General features: G+C 35.9%; 1 protein-coding gene across 1 annotated transcript in view; it reads left to right on the forward strand.

The window, feature by feature from the left end:
• Window positions 1-1,892: 1,892 nt before the first annotated feature.
• CDKN2AIPNL (CDKN2A interacting protein N-terminal like) overlaps window positions 1,893-18,595 on the forward strand; it is a 119,712-nt gene continuing 103,009 nt past the window's right edge. Inside the window, exon 1 of the transcript XR_007950730.1 lies at window positions 1,893-1,980. The gene's annotated coding sequence lies outside the window, so the exon portion shown is untranslated. The remainder of the gene's footprint in view (window positions 1,981-18,595) is intronic.

Raw genomic sequence — 18,595 nt, forward strand, 5'->3', positions numbered from 1 at the left:
TTCCAAATTGGAAGTCTATTTTTTACCAATGAAATCTCCATGAGGTGCTAAACTCAGGCCTAGACAGTTATTCGTTCATTTTGTGATCTAATGACTTATAGTGGTTTCACAAGAATAATACAACACATGAATGAGCCAGGCAGTACAAGACTAAGAAGGTGCTCCAAACAAGGGAGAATCTTTTACCTTTGACAGTTGAGGGAGCTCCACAAGCCAGTTAAATAGTTTTCAGACTCCAAAAACAAGGCAGCAAGTATAATGAATACCATGAAGATGAAAAAATAGGGCATCCCAGACTACAACATATCTTTGATCAATAGCTCAACTTAGTGGATATACAATCTAAGAGACCCTGGTGAAATAGGGAATATGCCCTCCCTTGGAGGAAAAGGTTCCCCTACAAAAACAAAAAACATACAAACAACAACAACAACAACAAAAAAAAAAACATGCTGACTGTGCTTGTCCAAGGATGTTTAGAACTGAGATGCCTACAAAATGCTCCAGATATAGTTCCAGGATATTAGTCTTCTTTGGTTCTCTGGTTTTGCCACTCGATTTGAGAGAAGCCAAAAGTTTCAGATTTCTGGGACCGTTTGCCCTGCAGGGGATAATTTTCTAAGGGTATGTGTCTGGCAATAGAGATCAGAAGCTTTGATTCCCTCCATTCATTTCCATCTCAGGGAAATGAGGCCACATCTGGAGGACTGCATCTTGAGGCATGCTCTATCCCCTGGGGGAAAGATGTTTCTGATCCCAAGAGCTGACTCTTGAGGGACATGTGTGAACCTGAAGGGTTGTAGCCTTCTGGACTCTGGGGTAGCTTGGTTCACTATGCCCAGGTGATTCAGGTAGAATGAAACTGGTAGAAAACATGTGTGCTGTACTGTTGCAAGAAGCATTCCTTCCACCCACACCCCTAGCCTTCTCCCCTTTCCTCCTATCCCAACAAACTCACAATTACAGAATCCTAGATCAGAACTAATAGAGTCCACACAATGGTATGGTACAGAGGAAGGAACACTGGATTTTGAGGCAGAAGACATAGGTTCACATTCCAGATCTACCATTCATTCTTTGTGTGACTTTGCTTTGGCGAGTTTAAACTCAGATTCAATTTCTATATGTGTACAGTGAGAGGGTTGGACTAGATAATCTCCAAAGTCTGTTTCAGTAATAGATACTGAATATACAATCCTTTATTTTATGGAGAAGGAAACTGAGGTCAAGACAAGGGATACGCCTTGCTTAAAATCTCACAATAAGTAAATGGGTTGGGACATGGATTCATGCTTTCCATTTGAACAACTGTGATTTGACCTCCAAAAAACAAAAAAGATGAATGGAATATCAGCTCCCATTTCCTATGCCTGCAGAGCAAAAGGGCAGAGTTTAGAATTTCAGGAGTAAGCCCTGACTTTGGAAAGACACCAAGAAGAACTTTCTAGTATAAAGTTTGTTAATGGGAGCCCATACTGGCTGGATTTCAAGGGGATATCTGGAAGTGTACCATAGACTTTTGCTGGGTGTTTTATATCAACTATTCATACCTTAGTAAATATTCTTTTCTGAAAACTAATTAAATTTGGTCATATGATTGATCTCAACTGATAATCATGGGGAGAAGAACACTGGGGTCTTATGAGCTAGAAAAACACCTCATGCTCTTATCCCTTAGATTAATCCTAGAGCTCTGTGGGGTTATAGATGACCTAATAGCTGGACCTAGCCTTCTATCATAATTAGAGGTCAAGAGAGTAGCCTTAGAGAATCTGCTATAATATATTTATAGCATATAGGGAATAACTAAACATATAGAATCTGATGAGGTCACAAAGAATGAGAATATAGAGGAATATGAGAAGATTCATGCCAGAGCCTGATAATGGGCCCATATTTTGGGAGGAATCCATGAAAGTCCAGAAAGGAGCAGAAGGTGGTCAGCAATGTCAAATGCTACAAAGAGCTCAGGAAGAATGGGTGACTAAAATAACTTTGCCACTTCATAGAACCATATTTAATTTACCCTCTTTTTGTTCTTTTCTGTTTGCCCTTCTCTGAAATAAGGATACCTTGTAGAAGAGATAGAAATGTAAGCTCTCTTACATTAACAGAGTTAATAGTCTAGCTGATGAGACATGACTCACATTTGAGAGAAAGCAATACATATTTATTGATTTTGACTATAAGCATAGTAGAAATTCATAACTGGAAAAATTGTAGATGCTGATTGTCGATTATAGTAGGGAAGGCTACTTCTGGGAGGTAGCTTTGAAGAATAAGTAGGATTTATAAGGGAGCAGAAAGAATGTTGCCTATACTAGAAGTCAATGGCTCTCCTACTTAGTAGTTATGTGATCTTGATCAAACCCACTTAATAGTGGTGTTTAGGGTGGGGAAGAAGCAGTGTGATATAGGACTATAGCATCTTCTGAGGAGCTGTGGGGAAAGCTATGCTATTGGAGGTTCACCATGACACCAGAACTTTCTTACTTCCTTGGATGTTGGAAAGAAATGTGGCACTCATAAGTCAATAAAATTTAGCAAGAGAAGGTTTGCTTTCCTCTACCACAGCAAAAAGATGCAACAAGTATATGGTAGCACTTAGCACCTCTGTTCTAGACCTTCTTATCTCCATATGGAAATGCATCAGGTAGCTTACATGGACTTCAGAAATCCACTGTGTCCAAGGAATCTAGACTCCATGTGGCTGGTACCATTTCATGCGTTTAGATGACCAGGAAACTGCATCAGGAAAACCAGGATCTTCATTTAGTTCAAGTCTTTCCATATTGTGGGAGGGAGAAAAAAAATCACATCAAGAAAATCCTATCTTATCTGTGTTCTGGCTTACTCCTCAATTCCCATTATAGTAATAATAACTAAGATTTTTAAAGTGCTTTACACTTTACAAAGTGCTTCCCTTTCCAAATATTATCTCATCTGATTCTCCAAAGAACCCTGTGAAGTGAAGAAACTGAGACTTTTGGGACAAGAAAACAAGTTGTCCAATGTCACATTGATAATATGTGGCAGAGCCAGGTTTCCAACTCAAGTGTCCTGGGTCTAAATCCAGTTCTTTTTCCTTCACTAATCCCAATATTTTGATTCTAATGAATGCTTATTATAAAACATTTTAAACATCACAATGGTACTATATAATTAAATTCATAGAAATCTGCATAAGACATTTTAAGAAATTTTAAGACAAGAAAAAAATTCAGTAAGTTAACATCTGTTTTAAAATTCATAAACATATGACAGTATGATAAAGATGAGAAAATAATTTCTAAATTTTCCTTAAAAGGCAATTTGATTAATTTTCTAAATTATACGTATACACATAGTTTTTGTATGATTATTCTATGAGGAGAATCTCCAGAACATGGCTACTGTGTTCTGGCTCTGTGTGTGTGTGTGTGTGTGTGTGTGTGTGTGTGTGTGAGAGAGAGAGAGAGAGAGAGAGAATCTCTTTCTCTTTTTTTGGTGTGAGGGGCAATTGGAATTAAGTGACTTGCCCAGTGTCACACAATTAGAAAGTGTTAATTGTCTGAGGTCAGATTTGAACTCAGGTCCTCCTGACTCCAGGCTGGTACCATCTAGTTGTCCTTTGAGAGTTGTCTTTCTAAAGCTATATAGCACATGAGTCCCCACCACTGTGTTTTGGTCCATGAATATCAATTTAATTAATTAGCTTTTAGGAAAAGCTATTTACTAATGAGGCATAGTAAAAATAATTGCTACAAAACACCTTCCAAAAGGCTATGGCATATTCTTCTCCTCGTGCATAAAAAGACCAGGGGAAGGTGGCTCAAACTCAAAAAGCATATAAGGCAAATGGGTAATTCACAGTTCCTGATTGCTGGAAGTCCTTTTCCCTCTGTCATGGATGGAATGTACAAATTCCCTTCAATGAAATTTCTCTTTCCATCTTTTCCTGACAGATTTTGTTGGTAACGTGCAGAAATGCTCTTGATTTATGTAGGCTTTTTTAAAATATACTCCAATTTTTCTGAAGTTGCTAATTTTTTCAGTTAGTTTTTTTGTTTTTATTATAGTTCTCTAAATCATCTATCTAAACCCATCATCTGCAAAAATTTTTCTAATTTCTGCTTCTTCTATAGCCATGCTTATTCTTTCAATTTCTTTTTCTGGTCTTATTGATATAGCTAGCATTTCTAACATCAAATTGAATAACACTGATGATAATGGAAATCCTTGTTTTACCCCAATTTGGTTATCTTCATTACTTATAATAAGACATGGTTTTAGATAGATATTATTATTATGGTAAGGAAATATCTCTTTATTCCTATGGTTTCTTGTTATAAAAAAATAAATGTTGTACCTTCTTAAATTTTTTTCTGTACTTGTTGATAAATCCATATAATTTTTGTTCTTATCATTTCTTTGATCAATTATGTTTGTAATTTTTCTAATAATAAAACAGTCCTGTATTCCTGATCATAGTATATAATCTTTGTGATATGTGCTATAAAGTTCATTGGAGTATTGGTTTATTTGCATTTTTTCTCCTGTTTTTCACTCTCTGGTGTAGGTGTCAAAACTATGTTTATATTATAGAAGTAATTTGATAGGATCCCTTATTTTCCTATTTTTTCACAAAAACTTTATGTAATGTTGGAATTAATTACCTTTGAACATTTCATAGAATTTGGTTGCAAATCCATCCAATGTCAAGATTCTTTGTTTATTTGTTTGAGAGTTCATTTGCAACTTTCAGCAATTTCTTTTTCTGACATTGGATATTCATCCATTTCCTTTAAATTGTCCTTTAGATTATTGGCATGTAATTGGGAAAAATTGTTTCTGATATTTTCTTTTATGCTTTCTTTATTTGTTGTCATTTCACATTTTTGATACTGGTAATTTGATTTTTTTAACTCAAGTTAGCTAGTAGTACATTATTTTTTTCTCTTCAAAAATGAGCTCCTAGGGGGAGCTGGAGCCAAGGTGGTAGAGTAAAGGCAGGAACAAAAATGAGCTCCTTGTTTTATTAAGTGAATGTATTTTAAATTTCTTTTTTTTTTATTTTGAAAAAAAATTTCTTTACAACATTCATTATCTCTTGCACTCACTTCTGTTCCGACTTTTCCCCTCCCTTCCTTTACCCCCTCCCCCAGATGGCAAGCAGTCATATACATGTTAAATATGTCACAGTATATCCTAGATATAACATATGTTTGCAGAACCGAACAGTTCTCTTGTTGCACAGGAAGAATTGGATTCAGAAGGTAAAAATAACCCGGGAAGAAAAACAAAAATGCAAACAGTTTACATTCATTTCCCAGTGTTCTTTCTTTGGGTGTAGCTGCTTCTGTCCATCATTGATCAATTGAAGTTGAGTTAGATCTTCTCTTTGTCAAAGAAATCCACTTCCATCAGAATACATCCTCGTACAGTATCGTTGTTGAAGTATGTAATGATCTCCTGGTTCTGCTCATTTCACTTAGCATCAGTTCATGTAAGTCTCTCCAATCCTCTCTGTATTCATCCTGCTGGTCATTCCTTACAGAACAATAATATTCCATAACATTCATATACCACAATTTACCCAACCATTCTCCAATTGATGGGCATCCATTCATTTTCCATTTTCTAGCCACTACAAACAGGGCCACCACAAACATTTTGGCACATACAGATCCCTTTCCCTTCTTTAGTATCTCTTTGGGGTATAAGCCCAGTAGTAACACTGCTGGATCAAAGGGTATACACAGTTTGATAACTTTTTGGGCATAATTCCAGATTGCTCCCCAGAATGGTTGGATTCGTTCACAACTCCACCAACAATGTGTCGGTGTCCCAGTTTTCCCACATCCTCTTCAATATTCATCATTATTTTTTCCTGTCATCTTAGCCAATCTGACAGGTGTGTAGTGGTATCTCAGAGTTGTCTTAATTTGCATTTCTCTGATCAACAGTGATTTGGAACACACTTTCATATGAGTGGAAATAGTTTCAATTTCATCATCTGAAAATTGTCTGTTCATATCCTTTAATCATTTATCAATCGGAGAATGGTTTGATTTCTTATAAATTAAGAATCAATTCTCTATATATTTTGGAAATGAGGCCTTTATCAGAACCTTTAACTGTGAAAATATTTTCCCAATTTGTTGCTTCCCTTCTAATCTTGTTTGCATTAGTTTTGTTTGTACAAAGGCTTTTTAATTTGATATAATCAAAATTTTCTATTTTGTAATCAATAATGATCTCTAGTTCATCTTTGGTCACAAATTTCTTCCTCCTCCACAAGTCTGAGAGGTAAACTATCCTATGTTCCTCTAATGTATGTATAATCTCGTTTTTTATGCCTAAATCATGGACCCATGATCTTATCTTGGTATATGGTGTTAAGTGTGGGTCCATGCTTAATTTCTGCCATACTAATTTCCAGTTTTCCCAGCAGTTTTTGTCAAATAATGAATTCTTATCCCAAAAGTTAGGATCTTTGGGTTTGTCAAATACTAGATTGCTATAGCTGACTATTTTGTCTTATGAACCTAACCTATTCCACTGATCAACTAATTTATTTCTTAGCCAAATGTATTTTAAATTTTAATTGGATTAATTTCTCCTTTGATTTTTATAATTTCTGAGTTTAGATTTTAATTGTAGTTCTTTGTTTTTATCAATTTTAAAATTACTCTTTCTTGTATAAATGTCTAGAAATGTAAATTTTCTTTAAATATTCCTTTGGTTAACTGCAGCCTAAATTTTTTATGATGTTGTGAAATTGCTATTATTATTTTTTCTTTTTTTTTTCCTTAATAGTATTTAATTTTTCCAAATACATATAAAGATAATTTTCAAAATTAATTTTTGTAAGACTTTGTGTTCCAAACTTTTCTTTCTCCCTTCCCTTCCTCCTTCCCCAAGAAAACAAACAATTCAATATAGGTTAAACAAGACAGTCCTTTTAAACATATTTCCACATTTGTCATGTTGTATGAGAAAAATCAGAACAAAAGGGGAAAAAAACAATAAGAAAAAGGAAGTAAACAAACAAACAAAAAAGGTAACAGCACAATGCTTCAATTTATATTCATTCTCCATGCTTTAGCATCTCAGTTTCCCCACATCCCTTCCAAAATTTATACATCTTGATGTAGATAGCACTTTTAAATCCCAAGTTTATTGGAATTGTCTTGAATCGTTACTTTGCTGAGAAGTACCAACTCCATTTCAGTTGAACATCATGAAATCTTGCTATTACTATGTATGATATTCTCCTGGTTCTGCTCAATTCACTCATCATCAATTCATGTAAATCTCTCCAGGCTTTTCTGAAATCAGTCTGCTCATCATTTCTCATAGAAGAATAATTTTCCATTACATTCATATACCATAACTTATTAAGCCATGATGGGCTTCTACTCCTCCTTCCAGATTTATTTATTTAAGATTGCTGTTGGTTTTTTTTTTTTTTTTTGGTTGTTATTGTTTGTTTGTTTATTTGCTTTTTGACTAGGTAAAAAAGGAGATTTTTTGGCTTAATTGCTACCTAACTTTAATCACTGAATGGGTTGGCCTCAGACAACTAAGACCTTAAAAAGGCCATCTCTAGACATCTGGATTTATAGCTTGCCATTAGACCCAGATGCCTCTGGAAGGAAAAGTGAAGTAGGTGACCTTGCACAGTTTTCCTTAAATCCAATCCACATACATATCATAGCATCAGCTCCCTAGTGTCATGGTGCCCTTCAAGAACACTGTGGATCAAAGGGTATATACTCAGTTTTACAGCCCTAAGGGCTTAGTTCTAAATTGCTCTCTAGAATGGTTGGATCATTTCACAATTCTACCAACAAAGCTTTAGCATCTCAGTTTCCCCACGTCTCTTCCAAAATTTATTATTATCTTTTCCTATCATCTCAGCTGTAAGATAGGACCTCAAGAGTTGTCTTAATTTGCATTTCTCTAATCAATAGTGATTTGGAGCATTTTTTATGAATATGAATAGCTTTGATTTCTTTATCTGAAAATTGTCTGTTCATATCCTTTGGCTATTATTATTTTTAATGAAATTATGATCTCCATTTTGATCCACTCATTCTTTGTTAAGTTATTTAGTCTCTAACTCTTAATCTTTTATTTAATAGTATTTTATTGAATATATTTTTATTACATTGAGGTCTATAAATGTTTAATATATTTGCCTTTCTATATTTCTTTGTGAGATTTTTACAACCTAATCCATGGTCGATTTTTGTAAAATCTCCATAAATACGTATACTTCTTTTTTATTCCTATTCAATAATATGCAGAAGGCTAAAATTCTGTTTAAATATTTTAACTCCTTTTTTGTTTTGTTTTGTTACACTGAGATTTCCTACTAATATAGTTTTACTGTTTTCCCCTCTAACTTATTTAATTCATAGTTGTATATTTAGTAAGTTTCTGAGGATGTATTTGAATTCAGGTTTTCCTGACATTAGGTCTAATGTTTCATCTACTGCACCAACTAGCAATTGACAGATTTTTTATTTTGTTTTAATATTTCCTTTTGTTTTAGAGTCATTACCTTTATTTTGGTCAATTCTAATTTTCAGAAAGTCTGTTTCTTGGTAGGAATTTGTATTTCTTGTTCCATGCTGTTATTTCACTTTCTAATTCTTTCTTCCACTGCTCTCATTTCTTTTCCCATGATCACTGCCCTTCTGGTCTGAGCTCTGTAAATTCTTAATCTCCATTTGGATGTAAGTAAATATACTAATGGGCTTGCTCCTGCTTGGAATTCAGATTGACTGCTGCTGGATTTATCCACTATCAGCTATCTAGAAAGTTCTTGCAAGTCAGAATAACAGATTTTCATGTTCTATTTTAATCTGATTTAGATTGGGCTGGAAGCTGGAATTGAATCTCTGCCCTGCTCCTTGGGTCTTAGTAATATGTCATCTGCTGGCTTCTGAATGTGCTTCTTGTTCAGTACTCATCCCAAAGTTCATGACCATTCCCTGAATGCCACTCTTAGGTTCTCTCCTCACTACATCCTGGATTGTGATTGGTTAGTATGAAACAGAGTGCCTGTTAGCACCTGTTCCTTTATCCTGCAAAAGTTGGGATTCTGTGTGGGTCTCTGATCTCTTCTTGCCAATCTGACAGGTGTGTAGTGGTATTTCAGAGTTGTCTTAATTTGCATTTCTCTGATCAACAGTGATTTGGAACACACTCTCTTCTTGCCCTGGTAAATCCTTATTTAATCCCTATATTAAAGTGCTTGTGGTGTCCTCCTGGCTAGAGCCCATCTCCTCCATCTCTCTTTTTGTTTCCCTATTCCAATCTGGGCTGGAAAAATTACTTTCTTTAATTTTTTTCTTAGATTTCCCAAACATGATTTTGGTACATTTTCTCTATCTTTATTAAGTAATTGTGGTGAGGAATAGGCTGTACTCCTTCCTGCTACTCTGGCATCCCATCCTCTGTACCCATCTTGTTTCAGACATTGGGAGAGTATTTGCTAATATTGATTTTTTGCCCACTCTGAAACTTTTGAAACAGAATAATAGTTTTTAAAAGTGTCAATTATTATGGCAGTCATATATTTGAGGAATAACATCATAAGATTTGCCCAAAGTATTTCTTCAAAGTCCCTGAACTGTTAAGCTCACTTAAGACTCAGTAATCTCTGGCACATTAATACACTAACCACTTTTTCCAAGTCTAGTTAAAATGCCATTGTATCTACTCCAAAGAGAACCTTAAAGCCTCTCCCTCTTCCCTAAGACATTTCTATATAATCTCAACCAATTTTTAATTTTTTTCCAATCTTGATAGACACAACTCTGGGTTACTAGCATTAACACTGAAATTAACTGGCCTCATTCGGATGCAGAGTTGGCCCTCCCAGTGCAGATCAAGCTCTAGCAGGTCCTGCCAAGATGGAAAGCCTTTTAGGGCAGGCCAGCACTAGTCTGCATGTCTGCTTTTGGAGGACTATCCTAATTCACTAAATTCAAAAATTTAAACCCAGAGGCTTGGCCATTGGTGAGGAATTCTTCAGTTAAAGATAATCATGAAACTAGTTGCTTTGACAACATTTGTATCAATGGAAGAGAAATTTGTCCAATAAAATGACAAATCCTAGAAATATTGATATTTAACACCTGAGTGAAATTTGAACTACTCATGGAAAAGTAGAGGGAAGGTCACCCTGAATTTTGTATTTCCTAAAGGTTGTCTGAGCATAGAGTTCTTTTGCCCAAAAGAGAGTCTTCTGAAAGATAGTCACAGAGTATAAGTATGGAAGAAATCAAACCTTTCCTGGTTAACAAGCCCCTTTCTCATATGCAGCTTCTGACCTGGTTCTTTCAATGCGTCATTAGCTTGATAATCTATTTCTACTTGACGGAAGTTTAACTAAAACAGAAGCAACCATACTGAATACAGCTTTGGGGGTATATGAAAAGCTATATGGGGTTCCACTCACCCAATCATTTTGTCCAACTCTTCCTTCTAATTCTCCTGGCTGTGATCACGAAAGTCCTCAAATTTCTCAAGAATAAGAGTTGTGCTTTAGTTTTTTATTTTTTTCTTTCCCATTACACATAGTGCACCCTCAATAAATGTGGATGTACTAGAAATGTGAAGTTTTTATGTCAGCGTTTTTGGGGGAGGGAGGCCATGACGATTGGGTGAAAAGAAAGCCATTTTCCCCTGTTTGAATTATGTATTAGTAGATAGCAAAATGTCAGTATCTTTCTTATGAACGGCATGAATGACTAAATGAATGGGTGAATGAACAAATGAACAAAAATCAATTATTAAATTGTTTGCTATGTATCAGGCAAACTGCTAAGCACTAGGGATACAAATAGAAAGGGAAGTACCTTCCCACAAAAAGCTTACATTCCAAAAAGGGGAGAAAACACATTTTGGAGAGTAGTAACTAGGAAAGGGTGTTTTGGGTCTGGGAAGTCATAGGGAGGATTGAGTGGAATGACTGAACAGTGGGAATTTGGATGGGGAAAGGCTGCAATATCACTTCATTAGCCTTGAGAAAAGGAAAGTTCCTAGTCAATTAATTAATTCTGCCTTCAGCTTGATCCCTGAAGCCATCACTGAAGGGAGTATATTCTTGTAAATGGACATTCCAATACGCCCACCATCACCACCACTAATTGTAGTACCATAACTACAGGACCCCAGGGAGTTATAATATCATTCTGACCACTCCTAGAAGGTTGACTAGGTCCACAAACAATTACAGACTAATAATTATTGGTTCAGATGCATTGTCATTTCCAAGAAGTCATTTGAAATCAAATAATGCACATAAATATAACCCTTTTAAAGGTGGGAAGAGTCTTTTTCAGTACTGTTTCCTCTTTCCCCAACAGTCTTGCTGCCCTCACGGCAATTGGTTGATGATGACCATCAGCAATTAAGTTACCCAATTTCAATCTGGGTGGAACATAACTAGTTCTTCTAAATATGTCCATTTCTTTTTTTTTTTTTAATAACTTTTTATTGATAGAACTCATGCAGGGTAATTTTTTACAACATTATCCCTTGCATTCACTTCTGTTCCGATTTTTCCCCTCCCTCCCTCCACCCCCTCCCCCAAATGGCAAGCAATCCTTTACATGTTGAATAGGTTACAGTATATCCTGGATACAATATATGTGTGAGAACCGAACAGTTTTCTTGTTGCACAGGGAGAATTGGATTCAGAAGGTATAAATAATTCGGGAAGAAAAACAAAAATGCAAGCAGTTTATATTCATCTCCCAGTGTTCTTTCTTTAGTTGTAGCTGCTTCTGCTCCTCTTTGATCAATTGAAACTGAATTAGCTCTCTTTATCGAAGAGATCCACTTCCATCAGAATACATCCTCAAACAGTATCGTTGTTGAAGTATATAATGATCTCCTGGTTCTGCTCATTTCACTTAGCATCAGTTCATGTAAGTCTCGCCAGTCCTCTCTGTATTCATCCTGCTGGTCATTCCTTACAGAACAATAATTGAATATGTCCATTTCTAAAGAATAGACAATTTCTCCAGTCTAATTTGATGATAATCTCAATTCTGAAGAGATTCCTAAGTAGAACTTGATGGAGTCCCAAAGGCCAAAAACAGCTGAAGGTACTAAAACACAATTTAACACAGTTATTTTCAGATTCTGATCTTAAGAACACTGGGAACATTTACTTTCTTCTCTTCATGCTGAAGAGAATGACCAAAGGAAGTTTATTCTTCCTGAAAGCAGGAAAATTTGGGTTTAAGAGGGTGCTGTATGCATGCATCAGGGGTTGGGAGAAGGGATCCCTCTAGATAAGCAACCAATGTTTCTAGAAACTTCACCTAAAGCATGATCTGAAGCATGAAGATCAATCTGCGTGCACCTCCCTCTCTCTGTGGATCCCCCGATTTCAGCAAATTCATTGGATTTCAATTTACTAAGATTATGCCAGTTACTCTGTGCTGGGCCTAAGACCAGGCTCTTAGTAGGTAGGTATTGGAACAAATTGAGACACTTATGAGTCATTCAGAAGTTAACAAAAAAGTAGATTTACTTAGATTTATAGTGTGTAATGATATTCATAAGAATATAACAATTCTGTAAAGGATAGTTGTTAGAATCCTAGTGATAACTCAATGGAGATGCTATGGGCCAGAACTTGAAACAAGGTGATAACTCAATGGAATTGATGGAAGCAGTGCTTGTGTTTGCACCTTTGAGAGTTTACACATTAGAGCTCACACATTGGAGTTCACAAGTACAGGAGATACACCATGTTAACTTTGTAACTTTGTGAATTCACACCTCCCATAAACTCACTGTCAGAGAAGGAGTCAACCTTTGAGAAAGCATAAAAACAGCTGGGCTCAGTCAGGACAGTCAGTTGAAAAGATTGAGAGGGGAGCGTCAGTTGGAGATTAAGAATCCACGAGTTGGAGTTGAGCTAGAGGCTGCAAGAGCTCTTGGTACCAAGCAGAGAGATAGGCCACCAAGAAAACTAACCAGGCTATCTTGGAAGAAACAATAAAGAACTACTTTAACAACTGGCTGCATTTGAAATGATTATTGATCTGAACCAAAACTAAGGCTGCCTCCAGAAAACCTCCCCAAGAAACCTGCTCACAGAGAACCAACATATATATTATAAAAAAGAAGAAAAACACCACATTTTGGCACCCTGAACGTGGGGCTGATAGAAGTCTGATCTCAGTGGAAAAGCCTCTGATCCTGAATCCAGTGGAAAAATCTACTCAACCCATAAATTAGGGTAAAAGAGTTAAAGTAGAATTTCATCTAAGATGGGACAGATGTTTAAAAAACAGCCTTGTGTTTCTGTTCAAGGAAAATGTTTAGAGAGCATTGTCAAGGTTATGAGAAGCCAAGATTTAATTATAATTTTGGAGCAGATCACTGAACTTTTTTAGAAACTGTAAAGCACATATGCCCTTGTTTCTCTATGGAAAAAGATCTAGACAAGTGGAAATTAGTAGGAGAGGATCTTTATCAATTCTACAATAAAAATGGACCAGACTCAATTTCCAAAGACACACTTAATACATATAATTTAATACAACTGGCATTAGGAAATTATGTAAGTGTTAGAATGAAGAATAAGAAGAAAGAGCAGGAAGGGGAAATGTCAACTAAATTAACCTAAATTATGATGAGCATGGAAAGACAGGGTCTCTCTTGGCAAGGGACTTCTAGAGAAACTGGTAGATGCTTTCACTGTGGAAAAATAAGATATCTGAGAGCCCAATGTAGATATAGAGATAGAGTGAGAGGACAGAGTAAGAGAATAAAATCCCAAACCCCATGTCCAAAATGCCACCAAGGCTTTCACTGGGTCTCTGAATGTAGATTGACCCAGAGAAATGAGAGGCAGGGCCCAGCTCCAAGATATCAATCAAAAGACAGGTGGGGTATGATGGCAACTGAGGTTACACTCAGAGAGTCTTTAGAAGGTCCGGATTCTGATGTGATCAATCAGCCTAAAAGTAATTACATGGCACAAAGAGATTACATGATCAACCAGCAGAAAGATTACAGTTGGGGAGAATACAGGCCTTTTAACCCAATAGGGCAGTGTCCAGTACAAACAGCTCCAATGTAATTGCCAGATGATGAGGAAAAATCCCAAAAGTGGTAGATAGATGGGAATTAGATAGGTTAACTGCTTGGGGAAGAGGATTTGCTTGTATTTCTACAGATGGAGAAAGAATCAGATGGGTGCCAATGAGTCATATTCGCCATGTTCATCAGAGAGAAACAGAAAAAGAGAAAACCCTCAAAACAAAGAAGATTTAAGAAACATCTGACACTGAAAGAGTATGGCTGACAATGAGACCTAAAAGAACTTTAAAAGCTTCAGGAATCATTGGATTCCCTAAAACAAGATGAGACTGTTTCAGTTCTTGAAAATCAGCAGGAATCATTGGATTCCTTGGGATGAAAAATTGTTGACATGTATAAATTCTCATGTTGATTTATGTTATTTGTTATATTACTACTAGCCTGTGTTATCTTGCTATGTGCTTATGTCATTATCTGTAATACCTCCCATATTGATGGCTTTATGTATATCTATTTCAAGTGAGCCCCTTTAGAAACCCGGTAATCTGATTTGATTTCCTATTTCCTTTGGTGTTTTCATCTCTCTTCCTGAGATGTCAGGGAGGATGTGACCACCTTCTTTTTATGGTGTTTTCACTTCTTTTTTGAGCAGTCAGGGAAGGTGTGATAATCTTCTTTTTGGGATTCTCACCTCTTTAAGAAATCAGGGAGGTCATGACCACCTTATGTTCTAAATCAAAAGAAAGTGGGAAATGTTGGAATCTTTACGAAGTGTTAAGTCATTAGAATTGATAAAGATAATAATTATCTAATTTAGCATGATTAAGTATGATTGATCTGATCCTACAAGGAGTTGTTATGGGCCAGAAGTTGAAACAAGGTACTAAGTGGAATTGAGGAGACAATGTTTAAATCTAGTTTAGAATTGATTTAATCCTACAACAAATAATGGTTTCCCAGTGATATAATGATTGTGTACTCAATGTACAGCATATGAGCAAGAAGCTCTCAGGGTCAAGGAGCACTCTGGGAGATTGAGAGCTAGGAGTGAGTGGAGGCATCCCTTGAGAAGATTCAGAGAGAGCTGGAGGCAGAAGTTGGCAGATAAGCTGCAAGAGCTCTTGGAACCAAGGAGTGAGATAGGCCTCTAAGAAAACTAACTGGCCCAAAGAAAAAGACAAAGAGAAAATAAACATTTGGATTTTCAATTCTCCCTCTGCAACAGGAGAACTGTTTGGTTCAGCGAATATGTATTATATCTAGGATATACTGCAACATATTTAACATATATAGGACTGCTTGCCATCTTGGGGGGGGGGGTGGAGGGAGGGAGGGGAAAAAATGAAACATAAGCGAGTGCAAGGGATAATGTTGTAAAAAATTACCCTGGCATGGATTCTGTCAATACAAAGTTATTATTAAAAAAAATAAAATTAAAAAAAAAATTGGATTTTATCAGCTGGCTGCATTTTGAGGTGATTATTGATCTGAACTGAAACTAAGGCTGCCTCCAGAAACCTCCCCAAGAAACCTGCTCTCCCAGAGAATCATCATATATTATACAAAAGAAGAGAACACCATAGATAGTCATTAAGAACCCTTTGATTTGGTTCAACTAAGAGAAGCTTTCATTGTGATCTACCAACCAAGCATCTGAGAGCCCCTCCAACTCTTTGTGGTTGCTTTATACTGCAAACCTTTTTTCTCCTTAGAGTTTGGTGTGAGAAAGACAAAGATGGTTATATCCATGATTTTATTCCTTCTAAGTAACTAGACATATATATATATATATATATATATGGGAGTACAATTAAAACCGAGCTCAAAGTGGGGATGGGCAGCAAGGGTTATAAAGACAAAAATCACAGAAAGACTATAGTGGTCTTATCAGGTCATCTCTGGGCTGGCTTGTTTTTTTGGAACTGAGAGTTGATATGAGTCAAACTGAGTTGGTTATCCGGCATAGCAGGAGAATTCTGGGTTCAGAATGCCAATATGGCAAAGAACTTCCAAGACAGGAATGAGAGAAACTTAGGATATGCCCAATAAGGAATGCTCAGTCTTATCTGATTCCTTATCTTCTAGATAATGCGGGAGCTTGAGCAAATCAAGGTGATTAATAAAGTTATTAATCATTTTGTTTTCACAATATCTAGGAAATGACAGAATAAAATCAATAGTCTGAACCTTTAGTCTCCTGAGCCAAACAAGTCTCAAGGAATCTCTTTTTAAGGAAAAACTAGATTAATTTGAAGGAGTCAAAAGGTTAGGATAATGTTACTATCACATATTTAATGGAAGTACTTTGGAGAGACTGTGGAGTAAACAGACATTCTTTAACTGATTTTTGTATGTTAACTATATAGTTAACAGATCTGGTGAATTGGGATCACGTTTAAAAAGCCTTATCAGCCCTAAACAATTGGAAATATATCAATTGCCCATGAATAGATAAAACTAATATAATAAAAATTATAATTCTGCATAAATTGATTTACTTATTCAGTGCCATACCAATGAAACTACCAAAAATTATTTTATAGAGCTAGGAAAAATAATAACAAAATTCATATGGAAAAATAAAAGGTTTTATATCAAGGGAATTAATGGAAAAAAATGTGAAGGAAGATAGACTAGCTGGATCAGATCTCAAACTATATTATAAAGTGGTAACCATCAAAATTATCTGATATTAGCTAAGAAATAGAGTGCTAGATCAATGGAATAGATAAGACACAAATTATATTATAGTAAATGACCACAGTAATCTAGTGTATGATAAACCCAAAAATCCAAGCCACTCCAAGAACCCGGAGGGAGAGATATATTTGGCTTGTCTCTGGCATAATCTGCCAAATTTCACTGCCTATACAAAATAAATCTAGTAATATTCTTTTTTATTCAGATCTATGATTTCACTGATGTAAGGAACTCCCTCTACCTTTATGGATTGACAACTCATGCTACCAAAGATTTAAAGCTGAAAGATACTCAGAAACCATCTAGGTCAGTAACTTCATTTTTATAATTTGAGGCCCAGGACAGTTAAATGATTTGAGGGTGGTCACATAGAGAGTGTCAAAGGCAGCAAGTCAGGTTTTTCTGACTCCCAGGTTTATCTTCTATCATTAAGTCATATTTTTTCTTCTAACACATAACATGATAAATGTATAAGAAAAGTTCAAAATATTCTGTGAGGGCTGACAAAGACCAATGATTACCAATAGGGATAATCAGACAAGGCTCTATGGAGGAAGTGACCTTTGAATTGTACTTTAAAGAACAACTCAATAGCTTGTAAGGCATTTGGGGCATTCTAGGCATAAGGAAGAGTTTGAGCAAAAATACAAAAGTGGGAAAACTTAGGTTTATGGAGGCAACCAGTTTGACTAGAAAACAGAGAGTCTTGAAGGAATATATTGTGTAATCTGGAAGGAAAGGGAAGGTGATGACAAAATGTGCTAAGTCTTCCACTACCAATTTAAGAGAGAACCACTGAATAACTGTGATTAATCATACATAAAGGGATGATCTGGAAATATTCAAAAAAGAGAGTCCTTAAGAATTAGGACGTTTCAAAAGTCATGCTAGGTGCCTTGGGGCATACTTATAATCCTGGCTACCAGGAAGATTAAGGCTGGATCTCTAGAATTGAGGAGTTTTGAGCTACAGTAGGTTATGCTGATCAGGTGTTGTTATTAAGTTTGACATTAATATGGTGAGTTCCAAGGAGAGGTGTGGCTTTAGCTTGGCCAAGGAAGGGCAAATTGGTCTAGTTAGCAATGGAGTAGGTACTTGTGCTGATCACAGTGGGATTGGGCTGAGTAACTCTAGCACTTTCAGTTTGGGAGAGATCTTTTAAAAATCTTTTAAAATCTTTTAAAAATAAAAACAAACAAAAAACACAACTCATGCATGTACATATGTATGACTGCAAAAAAGACAAGAAAGAGAGTACACAAATATACAACTAATAGATGTAAAGGTGAGGCTCCACTGATTATCCCACCTCCTTAAAAGTAATTAATTTTGGTAGATAAGATTATTTTCTGACTGAATCCATCAGAATTATGAATATCTACATTTCCTTAAATCAGTCACAGCCTTTGTATGCTATACTTAATTATGCCTTAAGGAATTTATATAGCAGGAAAGAGCTACCTCAGAACTATTTAGTGTTTCTGAATGTCTGGATGCTGAGAGGCTGGAGGAAAAATTATATTCTACCATACCTCTGAGGAGAAAAGGTAGCACTAAGCCCAAGCAGAGAAGGAATATGTCAAAGAACCCATGAATTCTACAAGCATATTAAAGAAAAACAACTGGGACAAGTGAAGTCCTGAAAAAAGCGCAACTCTTTAACAATGTCTCTTCCTGGTGCCTATCCATATACACTACAATAGAATTTGTTATCTTGTACCTTAAACATTTCCAGTAAACACAAAGAATCCAGATTTTGACTAGATATAGATAAAAATATAAATTTAGGCAGGTGGTTAATCTCTCCCAATATTAATTTCCTAACTGGGGACTTGGA

Source organism: Antechinus flavipes, chromosome 2 (genome assembly GCF_016432865.1).
Source record: "Antechinus flavipes isolate AdamAnt ecotype Samford, QLD, Australia chromosome 2, AdamAnt_v2, whole genome shotgun sequence".
Taxonomy (NCBI): domain Eukaryota; kingdom Metazoa; phylum Chordata; class Mammalia; order Dasyuromorphia; family Dasyuridae; genus Antechinus; species Antechinus flavipes.